This window comes from Schistocerca gregaria, chromosome X (assembly GCF_023897955.1).
Source record: "Schistocerca gregaria isolate iqSchGreg1 chromosome X, iqSchGreg1.2, whole genome shotgun sequence".
Taxonomy (NCBI): domain Eukaryota; kingdom Metazoa; phylum Arthropoda; class Insecta; order Orthoptera; family Acrididae; genus Schistocerca; species Schistocerca gregaria.
This window is the reverse complement of record NC_064931.1, coordinates 350,779,398-350,795,696: the sequence shown is the minus strand read 5'-3', so window position 1 is coordinate 350,795,696 and position 16,299 is coordinate 350,779,398.

Sequence of the window (16,299 nt, the reverse complement as noted above, 5' to 3'; positions counted from 1 at the left end):
CTCTTTTATAAAAACCGAAATGAAATTCAGATAATTTGAAAGCTCACCAAAATGCTGCATTCAAGCCAAGTAATGCCTGTGACGTCACTGGCTGGCTTGCTGCTCCTACTCTCAAACAGCTAATTCACAGTAATATCTTGTTGTGGAATTTACGTTAAAATGGATTACAAATGGGGTGCAGTACCACACTGTACAAATTAATCCATAAAAACTCTTGAAAAATGGGTTTTCGGTGTTTCAGAGAATGAGAAGCTGCGTAAAATGTGGTTGCACCGTACCAGCGAAAGGCCACCATGTCGATGCCCAAGTTACCGTACTTGACTGAAAATATCTTGCACTGTGAAGCTAACATTAATTTACCTCCGAGATACGCTTTCCCCCTGTTAGAAAGATGGATACGTTCAGTCGACGAATTTATACTCTTAGTAAAACTTATCCTTAGACTTCCTTGCTTGCATTGTTGGCAGAGCTGTGAAATGTCGAATATTGGTAGATAAATTCCGTAGTTCGGTGTTTCAAATGTAGTCTCTAGCAATATTTTTATTTATTTATAAAACAAAAAGACAGTCCTTTCATATGGAAACCAAATCACAATTTCAGTACTTCACCACACCGATTACAGAAAGAGTATTACCGTGTTTTCCTTGGCGTTTACATGTGTTAACTATTGCAATAGCTCTTCACGCAAGTCTCGTTGAAGAACATATTTACTAGTTAATGTAACTGCATACTTTTTACTTTACAAGAAACAATGTTTTTCTTTGTCTTTGTACTGTTCGTCTAGGATCCTTATCGTTTTAGGTTTTCAAGTTTCATTGTCTTACATAAAATGAAGTCTGCTTGTCTGCTTCCGACAATGACTTTAGTTTACACTCACAAATAGCACATCTCTTACGTTTGTGTTACCTCTATGTTGTATATGCTTTATATTTCTCCGCATACAAAACCTCATCATTTTACACCCCACTCTACTGTCGGAGCACGGTGCTATCTTCACTACTAGCAATGCTTTCTAAAAAAGATAATTGTTTGTAAGCAAAGTAGATACATTTATCCTCAGTTGCCTATTTTTAAGACTATGATCAATGTAAAGCTGTATACAATACATTTCACCATAGAAACGACTGCTACAATGACTTCTTCCTAACGCTATTTTCATATTTCGTGTAAAACTTTAAAAAATATAAGACCGTTCCAGGATTCAAATTTCTGTTCTTCTTACCAACAATTACATGCGCTATACGTTGCGCCACGGAAAGCGTGCTCCTGGCAGTACCTATACTGTGTAGCTTTTTGCCAAGAAAAATTGTATTGTGCTCTGGATCGTACTTCAGAACTGACAATCCAGAAATAAGATACAGGCCCATTTGCAAAAGTGCCACAGTTTCTTTGTTTTGATCGGCTTTAAATAACGTTTTAAACAGCAGGGAAAAGAATATCCGTTCTTGCACATATCACCGTTCTAAACGAGTGTAGCACAAACGCATCAATTTTCGTAAGGTTTCTACTACTAGTGTTTGCAAAATTCTTTTTCACTGTAACTTAAAAGTTATTAATGCGTTTTTCTTCACTAAATATCTAAACTATTTGCAGAAAAAGTACGTAAAAACATAGTAACTTTGGCTAACACTCCTGTACCACACGTCTAACTTCTTCTTAACTCCTAATCTGTGACGTTGCCAGAGTGTCATCCAGTAACAGAAAGTTTTGGATCACGTGACCAAATCTTGATAGTAAATCATTTTTAAGCTTTAATTACATAAAAATAAAAGGATTTTTTAGTGAGAATATCGACCGTAACTGTTATTTGAATATTATAATCATCCCAAATAACAACAAAGCTAAACATAGTTTTAGTTTAGGTATATCATGATTTCAGCCAATCTCTAAAGGCAAAGGCCGGTATGGTTTCTATCAAAAGGAAGGGATGGATTTCCTCTCTCATCGTTTCTCGATCAGAGCGTGTGCTCCGTCTCTAATGACTTTGTGTCAACTGCACGTTATGCATCACTCTTCAAGGGAATCAAATATTGAAGTAGGAGACTAACAAAGCAGTACCACAAGTGAAATCCGAGACTTCGTGAGGATATAGTAAATGTATTTACTATAAAAATTTACGTATGTAGATGATTCGACAACACAGACAATACGTCCCTGACATACAACATATCAAACTTCTACGACTATATTCACAGTTAAGTTTTCCTGATTACGGAATGAACTTGATTACTCCATACCTGTCAACTTCTAATCGGTGACATTGACGACAAACGGACATGCTGTAGCTAAAGCGATACCTAACTTTGGATAGGTAAAGTTGTTTGATACCACAGGCTGGGAGACCCCTACCGATAGGTTCTTCTCGAATAGTGCCAACAGGGTCGCATAGCTTAACGTACTGATTATGGTGAAGGTACACCATCAACAGTGTCCCACTCCACCACTCCAGTAGACACTACGAGCAGGGTTTCGAACTGAAGCCAGAAATTGGCATGAGGTACGGCTATAAGAAAATGAACTGCATAATCTTTCTTACCATTTCCGGCAAGGCATGGGCGATGAAAATCTCTTCCACCACTACGATTCGAAGTGATTATTACTGTGTCTAACGGCAGCATACTGGTGTCTATTAGCGACCTCGATTAAGCTCTTTATATTCTGGTGTGAAGAAAACCGAATTATCAGTTTAGTAGGTAATGATTGTAAAATACCTGCACGAATTATCTCCAGAAGAATGGAACGACTGGTACGAGCCGATGTGGAGGAATATTAGCTTGGGTGCTGGAAAGAAATATTTTGAAAGAGAGTCAAAGTCCAAGAATAAAAAATTAAAACGCTGAGGTTGGCCAAAGTTATTGAAATTTGTCAGAAAGGGCAAAAGAATTAGAAAATCTTTTGAAAAACAGGATGTTGTCTGTCAAAGTTACTATGAAATGAGTGTACGCGAAACTAAAACAAATTTATTTAGAGTGTGGTCGAATTAAAACAGGTCATGCTGAGAGAGTCAGACTAGGAAACGACAAGCTGAAAGTAGTAGACTTCTTTTGAAAGTTTGTAAGAGAAAATAACTCTCAATGGCAAAAGTGAAGAGGGTACAAAATACAAATTGGCAATAGGAAGAAATAGTTTTCTCGAAAATGGAAATATTTTAAAAATTTCATGCGTTAGGAAATATTCTCTGAAAACATTTTCCTAGAGTGTAATCAGAAAATGAAGTGAAATGTGAAAAATTAACAGTGTAGGTCAGAAGAGATGAGCAACTTTTGAAATTTGGCCTTGCAGATGAATGCTGAAGATTTAATGCGTAACTCGGATAATTAATGAAAAGGTACTCTGTGGAATCGGGGGAAAGGAAAATATATTTATTTACTTATCTATTTAGTTAATCTGATCAGACAGGGGCCTTCAGGCCCTCTCTTAGATCAGAACAGTTTTCTACACATACATCTGAGCTATTTAAGTAGTATCAATACCTTTTATAGTACAAATAGTAATGAAGTGATCAGTGTTTGTAGAGACAATGTGAATAAACAGTACCGACCTATAATAAAAAACAGTTAACACTTTAGTGTTGCTGCTGCCACTAACAATAATATAATTTTTATGTTAACGACGTTAATAATAATCATGACAATGGAAGATATGATAGAATAAATAGGTGTACTAAATATATGTTTTCTGATATGCAAGTTCTGGGGAAGGGTAATTTAAGGAGGTTGCACAGGCTAAGAACAGTGGAAAATGAGGAAAATGTGGTTGGAACGAAGGATGTATAGTGATAACGAGTGTGTGCAGGGACAATGGTAGTCACTATTGTTGCATTAGTAAATACGTCATAAAATCTCTTTTGAAAGTGGAGATGTTACACAGTTCTCTACTTTAGTAAGGGAAGTTTCAAGAGTAGGATTCCTGCTACTGAAAATGTCTTCCAGAAAGCGGCTGAGTGATGAAGTGGGAAAAAAGGGGACATTGATGGAAAGGGGTATTTCTGCTATGTTGTTCAAACAAAATCGTTAATGTCAAAGAGAAATGTAAGGGACAGTATATCTTGATAAAACAGCAGAGCCGAAAGACTGTATGGAATCTCTGCGCTTGTCTGCACGCTGCCAGGACAGTTGTGCATCTGACGGTATAACTTGACTAAACAAAGGGATAGTTTGTTAGGACACATAAATATGTATAGTTGAAATGCTTGTTAGGAAAAAAGGGTTTGTGTGGGTCTAAAATTTTTCGGGACTGGCCCAGAGTTCAAGCAAGTTGAAATATGTTCAAATGTCTGTGAACTCTTATGGAACTTAACTGCTAAGGTCATCAGTCCCTAATCTTACACACTACTTAACCTAAATTATCCTAAGGACAGACACACAAACCCATGCCCGAGGGAGGACTCGAACCTCCGCCGGGACGAGCAGCACAGTCCATGACTGAAGCACCTTAGATCGCTTGGCTAATCCCGCGCGGCTTGAAATGGAAGTAGGATGCAGTAATTATACATACGGTGTAGACTAACGTCGAAAAGTGTTGCAAACAAGCCATGGAATTGTAGCCTGCAACAACAAGACGTCATTCAATGGATTCTGCGTCTCATTTTTGTCACGTTACTTCAATAATTTCTCTCTAGACATTAGGAACTCAGATACCCATTTACTTCTTTTAACGTTGTCATTATTATATTGTGTAGGAAATTTTTATTTTGCTTTTTGTATTTATTACCCAATACATATAACATTCACCACTTCGCTCTATAAATGAAAATTGTATTATCTGAAATGAGCGGTTTGTGTGTTGTTCTACAGTTGTTCATTTCCAGGTAAGTCGTATAGTGAAAATATGTATTTTAAATTAACTGAGCGAAGTCAGTCACAATACTGCCCTAGTAACGATGTTGGTTAAACCAAGAGTAATATAGCTTGCAACAAGTAAAAAAAAAAAAAAAAGTGACTAGGGAATTTCTTTAATCAATATTTCCAGTTTCCAATGAAAAAAAACTAAAATTCAAAGCTATGTTTGATTCGCATTTTAGTTCACTAAATATATGTATTACTCAGAAAACTTCACTTGATTGATAAGCATTCAAGAATTCAATTTTGAGAAATTATGGAGCGAAAATTGTTTAAGTCAAATTTTAGGATAAGCAAACAAACTGAACAACTGAACAATCACCTAAATCATCAAAAGTATAAGGCAGTTATCCATTTCAAAGGATTAGGTCACGATGAAGGATGTTTTAGGAAACAACCTCAAAGTTGTTCTAATTGATTAATTTGGAAATAAGTTTGTTACACACGTTGTCTTGAGAATTATGGACCATGCATGGTACAGGCTGTACGTCGATATCAATAGACTTTCACGTAGATCGGATGTGAATGTAGTTTTCAGAATTCAACGCATTATTGATACAATAGTTAGAACATATTGATGTAGTTTTCTTACGGTCAGGAATGTCCTACATCCATAAACCACTGATCACTCTGCTAAAGTCAGGATCTTGACGTTCAAAGAGTACGATTTATTATCAAGCCCTGGAAAAATTTCGTGGATGAGATATGTCATACAGCTAACCGATAAGTCGCGATTCAGTCTCATTTTGACGTAGATTCCTTTTGTGCTTAATGACACAGAAACTAGCAGCTCTGATGGTGAGAAACGCTTCCTCTTATCTCAAGCACTAGTCCCATTTCTTGCCGGAGTAATTTCCGATTTTCATGCGTTCTGCAACTACCAATCTCCTTCCGGTCGAAGTCAATTTTTCAGATGCAATGGCCTCTAAAGAGCTCTCCTCAAGATATTCTGCTTGGCGTTAGAAAGATGTTGCTTTCTGCGTAGCAAAATCAGTAGATAATTCTACCCATACATACAATGCTATTCCCAGTATCTGAAAACTGAATATTTTGGAGAGCATTACAGTATAACGTATCCATACTCTCCGGTAACTAAATGATACGTGTAACCTAACGTCTTGTAATGTTCAGGAAAGGAATTTGTTACGAAGAATTTAGTATTGACAGGATGCGGACAGGTACATAACTGAAATTCATTATGCCAACAAAACACGTTGCTCTAATAACGTCCCAGACTAGAAAAATGTAGGATTATATCGATTTATTTTGAGTAGTTAATGGGAATGTTATTAATTTTAAACTGAAATTTAACACAACTGAATTTGTTTAACAAAATAATACCGTCTCCATGTCGTGTCTGAGCAAACGTTTTACAACTGGTTACGTTAAGTGAAGATGTTAATTCACACAATAATTACTAAAAGATCTATAGGCAGTAACTGTCACTGCAGATGTGAAAGCTCAGGTAAGAATACTAAGCAATATAAAGTGCATGAAACTTCATTACTATCACTCTAAATACTTTAGAACAATTCTAAATGAAAAGTCAATTAGTAATTGTGACACATAACGTGATAACGATAAACAAACGTTACTTCAGAATAGTGCTTGCTATCTCCAGGTTTCACTAACCACCCCTTTTCAGTCAACACAACTCATTACCATAAACGCGATAAATGAACAATAAATACTTCAAAAGTAGCAACGCCTAAGGTACGAAAGCCAGGAATGAGACAACATGTAGATAAACACATAAATTTACATTACACTGTTGAAATATATTATACACCAATATTTTTCCAGACGAACTTTGTTAAATTTTTAACAAGAGTCTTTCTCAAAATGTTAATTAAAATAGTTAATTTTGCAAACGTTAAAAACACAGTAATTAAATTGAAGTTTCACTTTTCACTGAAATAACAAAATTGAAGATTTACCGTCCGGCTATTTTCTAAATTTAGAATGCAAACCTTTTCACATGTGATACTGAATCACTTTACTGATGAGAACAGGATCCTGCTATTGATAATGATTATTGGTGATAATATTGAGACTGGCAAAACTTGAAGTGCACAAAATATCTACAACGTTCAGTTTCTGAATTTAGTACGATGACCAGTCTTTTACATTTGTAAATTTCGAAATGACACTGTAGTTTCACACTGTAGTTTGCCACACGATACTCTTCTTCTGTTTGTACTCTTGTAACTCTAGTAAAATCATTATTTTACTGTGGGCTATATTATTACTCGGTATCTTCACAACGCCTTGCCCAACGTTTGATTTTGATGAAATTCACGCAATAAGCTCTGCGCTTACCCGCGCGCTTCTTGACCATTACTCCCGTCCACTCTCACGTAGAGCATGTGTTGAGGTGCGCATAACGCTCACATGCCAGACGCTAGTTACTCACGTACTGCTTGCCAAACAGATAATGTGGGTGACATGTTTCAAACTGCAATCCTTTGCATTATCACTTCCAATCCGATTCTTGAGTTTCATCTTCATGTAGTACCCATGTTTTGTCTCGTAGGGCTCTCGGCGCTCCCTCACTGCCTGTGTTAACTTTTTTCCTACTATTGAGCAAGGAAAAACAATTTGAACTGTTGCAAAACACGATTCTTCAGGCTACTACCAGTAGCAAAGAATAAAGCAAACGACAGGAATGCAGCAGGTAGCCTGGAGTACCTTGTGAAACGGACAGTTTACGTCATTCAAAAACATGGATGCAGATACGCATTCACCAGCAAAATATGGAAGCAAATTAAATGTGTCACATCACCACACTCTTTCAGGCTACTGATATATTCCACATTTATGTAGTCTTTTGTATAATTAGTTTTTAATGCTGATAACGTGGATGCTTTTTCTCGTTACGAAGGGCCAATTAAAACATTGTCGTTAATCGCCTTTCCTTGACTGGTACTAGCATACAGTGAAAATATGATGTCCACATGTTTGTAGTGTAATCTCTCTCATTACATATATATACAAGTCGTCACAGCAAAATTAATTTCTTTCCGAACTATGCTGTTTTTTTTTTTTTTTTTTTTTTTTTTTTTTTTTTTTTTTTTTTTTTTTACCAGAAGCGTAAAGGGGGTACCCCTATGGAAGTTCACACTGTCAGAATTGGTGTAACAGATGGCACAGGTAGGCCAGCGTAATATGCAGCACGTAGACAACTTTATTTCACTGTTGTTGTGGTCTTCAGTCCTGAGACTGGTTAGATGCAGCTCCCCATGCTGCTCTATCCTGTGCAAGCTTCTTCATCTCCCAGTAGCTATTGCAACCTACATCCTTCTGAATCTGATTAGTGTAGTAATCCCTTGGTCTCCTACAACTTTTACCCTCCACGCTGCACACCAATACTAAATTTGTGATCCGTTGATGCCTCAAAACATGTCCCAGTACACTACATATTTAAAATTTCCTGACCTGGTTCTTCATAACATGATGTTGTAATATTCCTTACTATGTCACTACCCTCACGATGAATAGTGTGTCACATCTTGCGATCTAAAGACACTGTGGAGGAAGAAGATGCAATCCCAGTGGCTAATAGCTCACCAGTCACTGAACTGGCCATTGTGCTTGTCAAAAGGAAATCAGTAGGGAAAGAAAAAAAAACAAGGCTATACAGATACCAACAGTTCGTTACATCAAGAAGTAGAACGATACACGTGATTTGCCTCTAAATTCAGTCCATTTTCATCCATGCCTTTTCATATTTCAACTGTATGGGTGTTGCATTACTGAGGCAGAGATGTGTAACAAAACCACACTGGTAAATTCAAGTAGGAGAATCTACATCTGGAGGACTGGACGGGGACTTGAACCTCGTTTCTTCGGTATATGAAACCAGTGTCTTACCAGCTACACCACCTGACTTGCACGTAGTTCCCAGGAATGTTTTGTTCATTTTTACATAAGCTGCCCACTGCCCTCCTCCGTCGTTAATCAGAAGCCTATCGAAAGAGATGACCCTCTACAGTTTCTATGATCTACGTTGTTCAGATCAGAATCTTTAACGTGAAAATCTAAATATCGTTCAAGTTGCTTGACTTATAATGAAATGTTAGCTATGTATTTATAAGATATGGCTGACGTATTATATATACATTTCATTCTGTTGCACCGTTCTGCCAGTGTCCACAATTTTGTAATAAAATATATCATAATTTAAATTGAACATCGCAAAGAAGCAAACAGAGTCATAAGTCATTTACCTATGAAACTTCAGTACGAAAGTAACAATGAAAATAGCCCATAATAATACAATTGGTATTGTAATTGTAAACTGTCGAAGCTGCATTGGTAAAGTACCGGAACTTCAAGCGCTGATAGAAAGTACCGAGGCTAAAATCGTTACAGGTACAGAAAGCTGGCTGAAGGCAGGATTAATTCTGCCAAAATTTTTACACAGACGGTGTTTAGAAAGGATAGATTGCATGCAACCGTTGGTGGCGTGTTTGTCACTGTTAGTAGTAGTTTATCCTGTAGTGAAGTAGACGTGGATAGTTCCTGTGAATTATTATGGGTGGAGGTTACATTCAACAACCGAGCTAGGTTAATAGTTGGCTCCTTTTACCGACCTCCCGACTCAGCATCATTAGTGGCAGAACAACTGAGAGAAAATTTGGAATACATTTCACATAAATTTTCTCAGCATGTTATAGTCTTAGGTGGAGATTTCAATTTACCAGACATAGACTGGGACACTCAAATGTGGTGGTAGGGACAGAGCACCGAGTGACATTATACTGAGTGCACTATCCGAAAATTACCTCGAGCAATTAAACAGAGAACCGACTCGTGGAGATAACATCTTGGACCTACTGATAACAAACAGACCCGAACCTTTCGACTCTGTAAGTGCAGAACAGGTAATCGGTGATCATAAGGTCGTTGCAGCATCCCTGAATATGGAAGTTAGTAGGAATATAAAAAAAGGGAGGAAGGTTTATCCGTTTAGCAAGGGTAATAGAAGGCAGATTTCAGACTACCTAACAGATCAAAACGAAAATTTCTGTTCCAACACTGACAATGTTGAATATATATGGATAAAGTTGAAGGCAATCGTAAAATACGTTTTAGACAGGTACGTGCCGAGTAAAACTGTGAGGGACGGGAAAAACCCACCGTGGTTCAACAGAAAAGTTAGGAAACTACTGCGAAAGCAAGGAGAGCTTCACTCCAAGTTTAAACGCAGGCAAAACCTCTCAGACAAATAGAGGCTAAACGATGTCAAAGTTAGCGTAAGGAGGGCTATGCGTGAAGCGTTCAGTGAATTCGAAAGTAAAATTCTATGTACCGACTTGACAGAAAATCCTAGGAAGTTCTGGTCTTACGTTAAATCAGTAAGTGGCTCGAAACAGCATATCCAGACACTCCGGGATGATGATGGCATTGAAGCAGAGGATGACACGCGTAAAGCTGAAATACTAAACACCCTTTTCCAAAGCTGTTTCACAGAGGAAGACCGCAAGGCAGTTCCTTCTCAAAATCCTCGCACAAACGGAAAAACGGCTGACATCGAAATAAGTGTCAAAGGAATAGAAAAGCAACTTGAATCACTCAACAGAGGAAAGTCCACGGGACCTGACGGGATACCACTTCGATTCTACACAGAGTACGCAAAAGAACTTGCTCCCTTCTAACAGCCGTGTACCGCAAGTCACTAGAGGAACGGAAGGTTCCAAATGATTGGAAAAGAGAACAGGTAGTCCCAGTCTTCAAGAAGGATCGTCGAGCAGATGCGCAAAACTATAGACCTATATCTCTGACGTCGATCTGCTGTAGAATTTTAGAACATGGTTTTTGCTCGCATATCATGTCGTTTTTGGAAACCCAAAATCTACTATGTGGGAATCAACATAGATTCCGGAAACAGCGACCGTGTGAGACCCAACTCGCTTTATTTGTTCATGAGACCCAGAAAATATTAGATACAGGCTCCCAGGTAGATGCTATTTTCCTTGGCTTCCGGAAGGCATTCGATACGGTTCCGCACTGTCGCCTGATAAACAGAGTAAGAGGCTACGGAATATCAGACCACCTGTGTGGCTGAATTGAAGAGTTTTTAGCAAACAGAACACAGCATGTTGTTATCAATGGAGAGACGTCTACAGACGTTAAGGTAACCTCTGGCGTGCCACAGGGGAGTGTTATGGGACCATTGCTTTTCACAATATATATAATTGACCTAGTAGTTAGTGTCGGAAGTTCCATGCGGCTTTTTGCGGATGATGCTGTAGGATACAGAGAAGTTGCAGCATTACAAAATTGTAGCGAATGGAGGAAGATCTGCAGCGGATAGGCACTTGGTGCAGGGAGTGGCAACTGATCCTTAACATAGATAAATGTAATGTATTGCGAATAGGTACAAAGAAGGATCCTTTATTGTATGATTATAGGATAGCGGAACAAACACTGGTAGCAGCTACTTCTGTATAATATCTGGGAGTATGCTTGCGGAACGATTTGAAGTGGAATGATAACATAAAATTAATTGTTGGTAAGGCGGGTACCAGGTTGAGATTCATGGGGAGAGTCCTTAGAAAATGTAGTCCATCAACAAAGGAGGTGGCTTACAAAACACTAGTTCGACCTATACTTGAGTATTGCTCATCAGTGTGGGATCCGTACAAGATCGGGTTGACGGAGGAGATAGAGAAGATCCAAAGAAGAGCGGCGCGTTTCGTCACAGGGTTATTTGGTAGCCGTGATAGCGTTACGGTGAAGATAAACAAACTCAAGTGGCAGACTCTGCAAGAGAGGCGCTCTGCATCGCGGTGTAGCTTGCTCGCCAGGATTCGAGAAGGTGCGTTTCTGGATGAGGTATCGAATATATTGCTTCCCCCTACTTGTACCTCCCGAGGAGATCACGTATGTAAAATTAGAGAGATTCGAGCTTACATGGAGGCTTTCAGACAGTCGTTCTTCCCGCGAACCATACGCGACTGGAACAGAAAAGGGAGGTAATGACAGTGGCACGCAAGGTGCCCTCCGCCACACACCGTTGGGTGGCTTGCGGAGTATAGATGTAGATGTAGAATAATAAGAGTAATAAATATTTGAGCAGTAAGCTAAAACTAAATAGAAATCAGTTTCTGGGGGATGAGTGATAGTTTTGACTAGATGATCACTAGAAATTTTTTCCACAACATGTCACAGTTAGCCAGCGTTACTATTCTCAAATATCAGAATGATTGCATAGATTGAAGAAATTAAAGATTGAGAGAGGGTGAAACGTGTCATGTATGGTGCAACCACTGACCTAATATACACCGCAAATAATTTCTAAAATTTAAAGTAATTGTCGTTTGGTCTACCAACTGCAGCTTTCAGGACTGCCAAGAAGTCTGCAGTGTGCTGATTTTCATATATTGTAACAGTTGTAATTTCCCTCGGTGTCGTGCTCATCGTCGGACAACGACAACACTCAAACTGTTTCCCAAAAATCCACCGTTAGATTCGGATTCCAGTATGGGCAGGAGCGCACAGGTACCCATACTCGTTGTCATCTGGTAAGTCAAAGCAGTCGATCTTTCTGGTTGTATGGCTCCGATTATATACAAGGATAAGTCGCTCTCCCGTGTTGCGTGCGATGGTTTAGACCACATATGTGCACAGTGGCTAGCTACTGCTGCAGCCGGAGAAGCAAGCGGCTCTCACGAAACGGCACGCTGTCTTATCAGAGGTGACAGACTCATAGCAGCAGAAAACACCTTCATGGTCAGTCAAATCCTCAGCCAAATCAACAGTTGTACTTACCTCCTGCCTCCTGGTGCCACAACGGCCAGTTCACCCTCCACCAGCTAGATAGCCATCTTCACCTGTCCTCCAGATCCAAGCACCTTGCCTGACAAGAGAGAGGGCCAAAAAACACTTTCCTCAGAAACATCGATCTCATCGGAACTTAACTTTGTACCACGCAATTCAGATATAACTGAGAGGCCAATTCAGACGCCCTCCCAGACGCGAAGCCCAGCACCCGAAAGAGGCTATACTCACACTTTGGAGCTTCTGAACTTAACAGCTGATGCCAACGTATCAGACCATAATATACCCAAATGGGCGCACGGGAACGTGGAATTTAGAGGTGGCTAACAAAGAAGACATTCACAATTCTTAAAAACTGGATGCAGATGTTAAGTATCACAAGCTTCAACGCAGCTGACACTAGATAACAAGTATACAGAACGAATGGAGGTCAGTCAGTCTCGAACCTTGGGTGAAATATTTCATGAGCTAAAGGTGGGATAGCGGCTGACACCAATATATTTAGTTTACATCAATATTTCTGTACTGCTGACGTAGATATCATATTTCCTCAAGAAGCAACTGTACCATACCACAGTGATTTTATAAAATTTTTGTCTTCAGACCTATTTGAAAACAGCGACACAGCCGAAATCGCTCAGTGTAGAGATCACATAATAAATTGATACTATTATTCAAGTAAAGGCAGCCAGTGAGACAGATTGGTATCACTGAAAGAATTGCGACGTGTTCTGGGTTAATTGCCCTGAGATATACGTAGGGGCACACACGGGGAGCTCATTTTTACCTGACTGAGACTTGCATGGTCCCCATCGATTACCTTGCCACAAAATAATTAGTCAGTGTGAACTCATGTGAGTCCCACATTACTAATCTACCATCTTTCTGTCTTCCAGCTTACACTTCATTCACTTCTTCGCCAAGATTCTGGAAGCAGTTTAAAATCTTTATTTTCCTCTTAATGTAACTTACTAACTTACTAATTTGTGATGGCACACTCGTCTCACTGTAACAGACCACAAAACTCACAAACAATATCGACAAAACTCAACACCTCATTACCTTGCAAAAATTCTTTCATATATACCATTACTTCTCGAACAGTTTACCACTTGATCACGTAGGGTTGCCCTGATTATCTCAAAGGCGTATCCTGGAGAGTATCTTTGTTGGTCTGTGTAGTTTTCACGTTGGCATACATTATTATCATCGTTCTCACTTGTAGTGCCTGAAAGATATAGCTTTCATTCTCCTTTCTTCTACTGTTGAATTTGGTTTCTCCATCTCGAAGATAGTTTTCCTGTCGACCCTGTCGACAGCATGACTAGACCAGTGATGTGACGTATTTGAAGTTACAGTATTTATAACGAAAATGCACGATACATATTTGTGTTTTGTATCTAAAATAACTTTTCAGTAAAGGTACTTTGTGCTTTGTGCAAAATACTGTTTGAAATATATTTTGTATATTGAAAATGATTTTGAAAATACAAAATACTTCACGACACCTTTATCACTCTGCCATCAAAGCTTCTTTTGTGTACAAAGTCCTGCTGGTGTACTGTATGCTTCATGTGATCGTTGACGGTCTCTCTTACATGGCCTCAAGTAACTCCTGTGTCAGGAAATATGTGCCCTCAATGTGGGGTCCAATTTTAAAAAAATCGTAGAAGCCCCACCAGCTTAAATTGTCTTTTAATTATTGTTAGTGTCCCTGTTTTGGGGAACATGTCAAAGCATTGCTTTTATTTGTTCCCGCTCGCCGTTCGGGAGTGGAACGAACTTGAAGGTGGTTCATTGAACCCTCTGCCAGACACTTAATTGTGAATAGCAGAGAAATCACGTAGATGTAGATTACGTGTAACGCCCAACTGCACTTGTTCTAACTCCTTCTTAACTTATACTCGTGACCTAACGTTATGGGGTTATCGTCGTTAGTTACTAGGTGTCCCAATCCACAAAGTTTCCCTCCTCCTGGTTTCTCTGTGCCGTATCTGAATTTTAATTTGACATCCAGTCATTCACTCACACCACAGTAAATCATTCATTGTGCTGCAAACCTGTTTTGAATTTCTTTAACATGCTGAGTTCTAAGATTGATTTCAGAGCAAGATTTTGAACAACTAAAACTCGCGCTGAACTTTTGTGACTGACATTCAAAATCAGCCATAACTTCTTTCGCTTTGGCACTTTAGCTGCTTACACATTCACGTACTTTCATTCGATGCATTTGTATAATTCTTCATCAAGGAGCGAGACCTCGATATCTTGAACTAATATACATGTTACCACTATAGCACTTAAATTTCGAGGAATAATCGGCAATACTCTCCTTTTTATTTTCCTCTTGTGATAGTGTTTTCCGAAGTTCAGTACAGTTAGTAACCAAGGCTCTGGGTAGACATAATATTTATCTGGGGAAACCCGCCGCAGACGCTGCTAGTCAGTCTCTTCGCCCGTCATTCTCTTCACTGTTCCGTCAGTTACACTGGGGATTAGCGTTGCAGAACTATAACACCACCGCTTGCCCCCGAAATTGACCATCATCCTTTCGTTCATTGTACCACCGTTAATCCCGCTTATAACGTGGTCACCGCCATAGCAGCATCTCTCTCTTCCACCGAGAACCATTTAGCCTACGTGGATGCTTGGCTATGATTATCATGTCCTGCCCTGTTCAGTGGAAAATTATTTTGTACAAAATGCACGGGTTGTCATGATACTGCACCATGGTCGTAACGTAGTTCTTGTAGTAAATTCTGAAGTATTCTCATATCCTACATGCTTCTTGCAGCAATAGTAATTTCGTGCTGGAGTCGATGCCGCCACTTTGTCAGATGCACGTCCAAGAACTGATTCTGGTGATCCACTTCCTTGAAATACTGTACAGGCTTCTGGTACGTCGAATTACTGTATGTTTCCGTTATCAGAATCGTTAGTTTTACGGGAACCTGGATCGCCTTAGACGAATATTCATCCAGAAATCCATGCCCGAAAACATTACAAATTTTACAGTCTCCCGTGTTCAGTCACATAGACGCTGTGGTTTCTCTTCGCGGATGTATCTGTATATAAAATTAATCCTCAGCGCATGATGCCACAAAAGTGATAGTGCACCCCATAACTGATCGATCGAGCTCTATGTATCCAGACTGTTTTGCGGGTGAGGGATATGGTACCAAGAATAGGTTTCTGCACCTCTCATCTTCATTGCAGCATTGGGAATTTATCCCAGAGTGAACAGATGACTGAACCTGTGCACCCTTAATGCGACAAAGTCTGTCAGTCTGAGTGCTCATTCTTCCTCCTCTCGTATCTTCTCTTCCTCAGTCATGACCGGTTCTGCAGTTTTCGCACTGGTGCTTGAGCTACAGCCGGCCAGGGTGGCCGAGCGGTTCTAGGTGCTACAGCCAGGAACTGCGCGACCGCTACGGTCGCAGGTTCGAATCCTGCCTTGGGCATGGATGTGTGTGATGTCCTTAGGTTTGTTAGGTTTAAGTACTTCTAAGTTCAAGGGGGCTGATGACCACATTAGTTAAGTTCCATAGTGCTCAGAGCCATTTGAACCTTTTTAACCTGAACTACTGCTGCACTGCTTATCTCGTTGCAGCTAAATCAGTGGTCGTCGGTTCCGACGATTAATATTCATCTGCATTCCCATGAACTGAAGTAACTA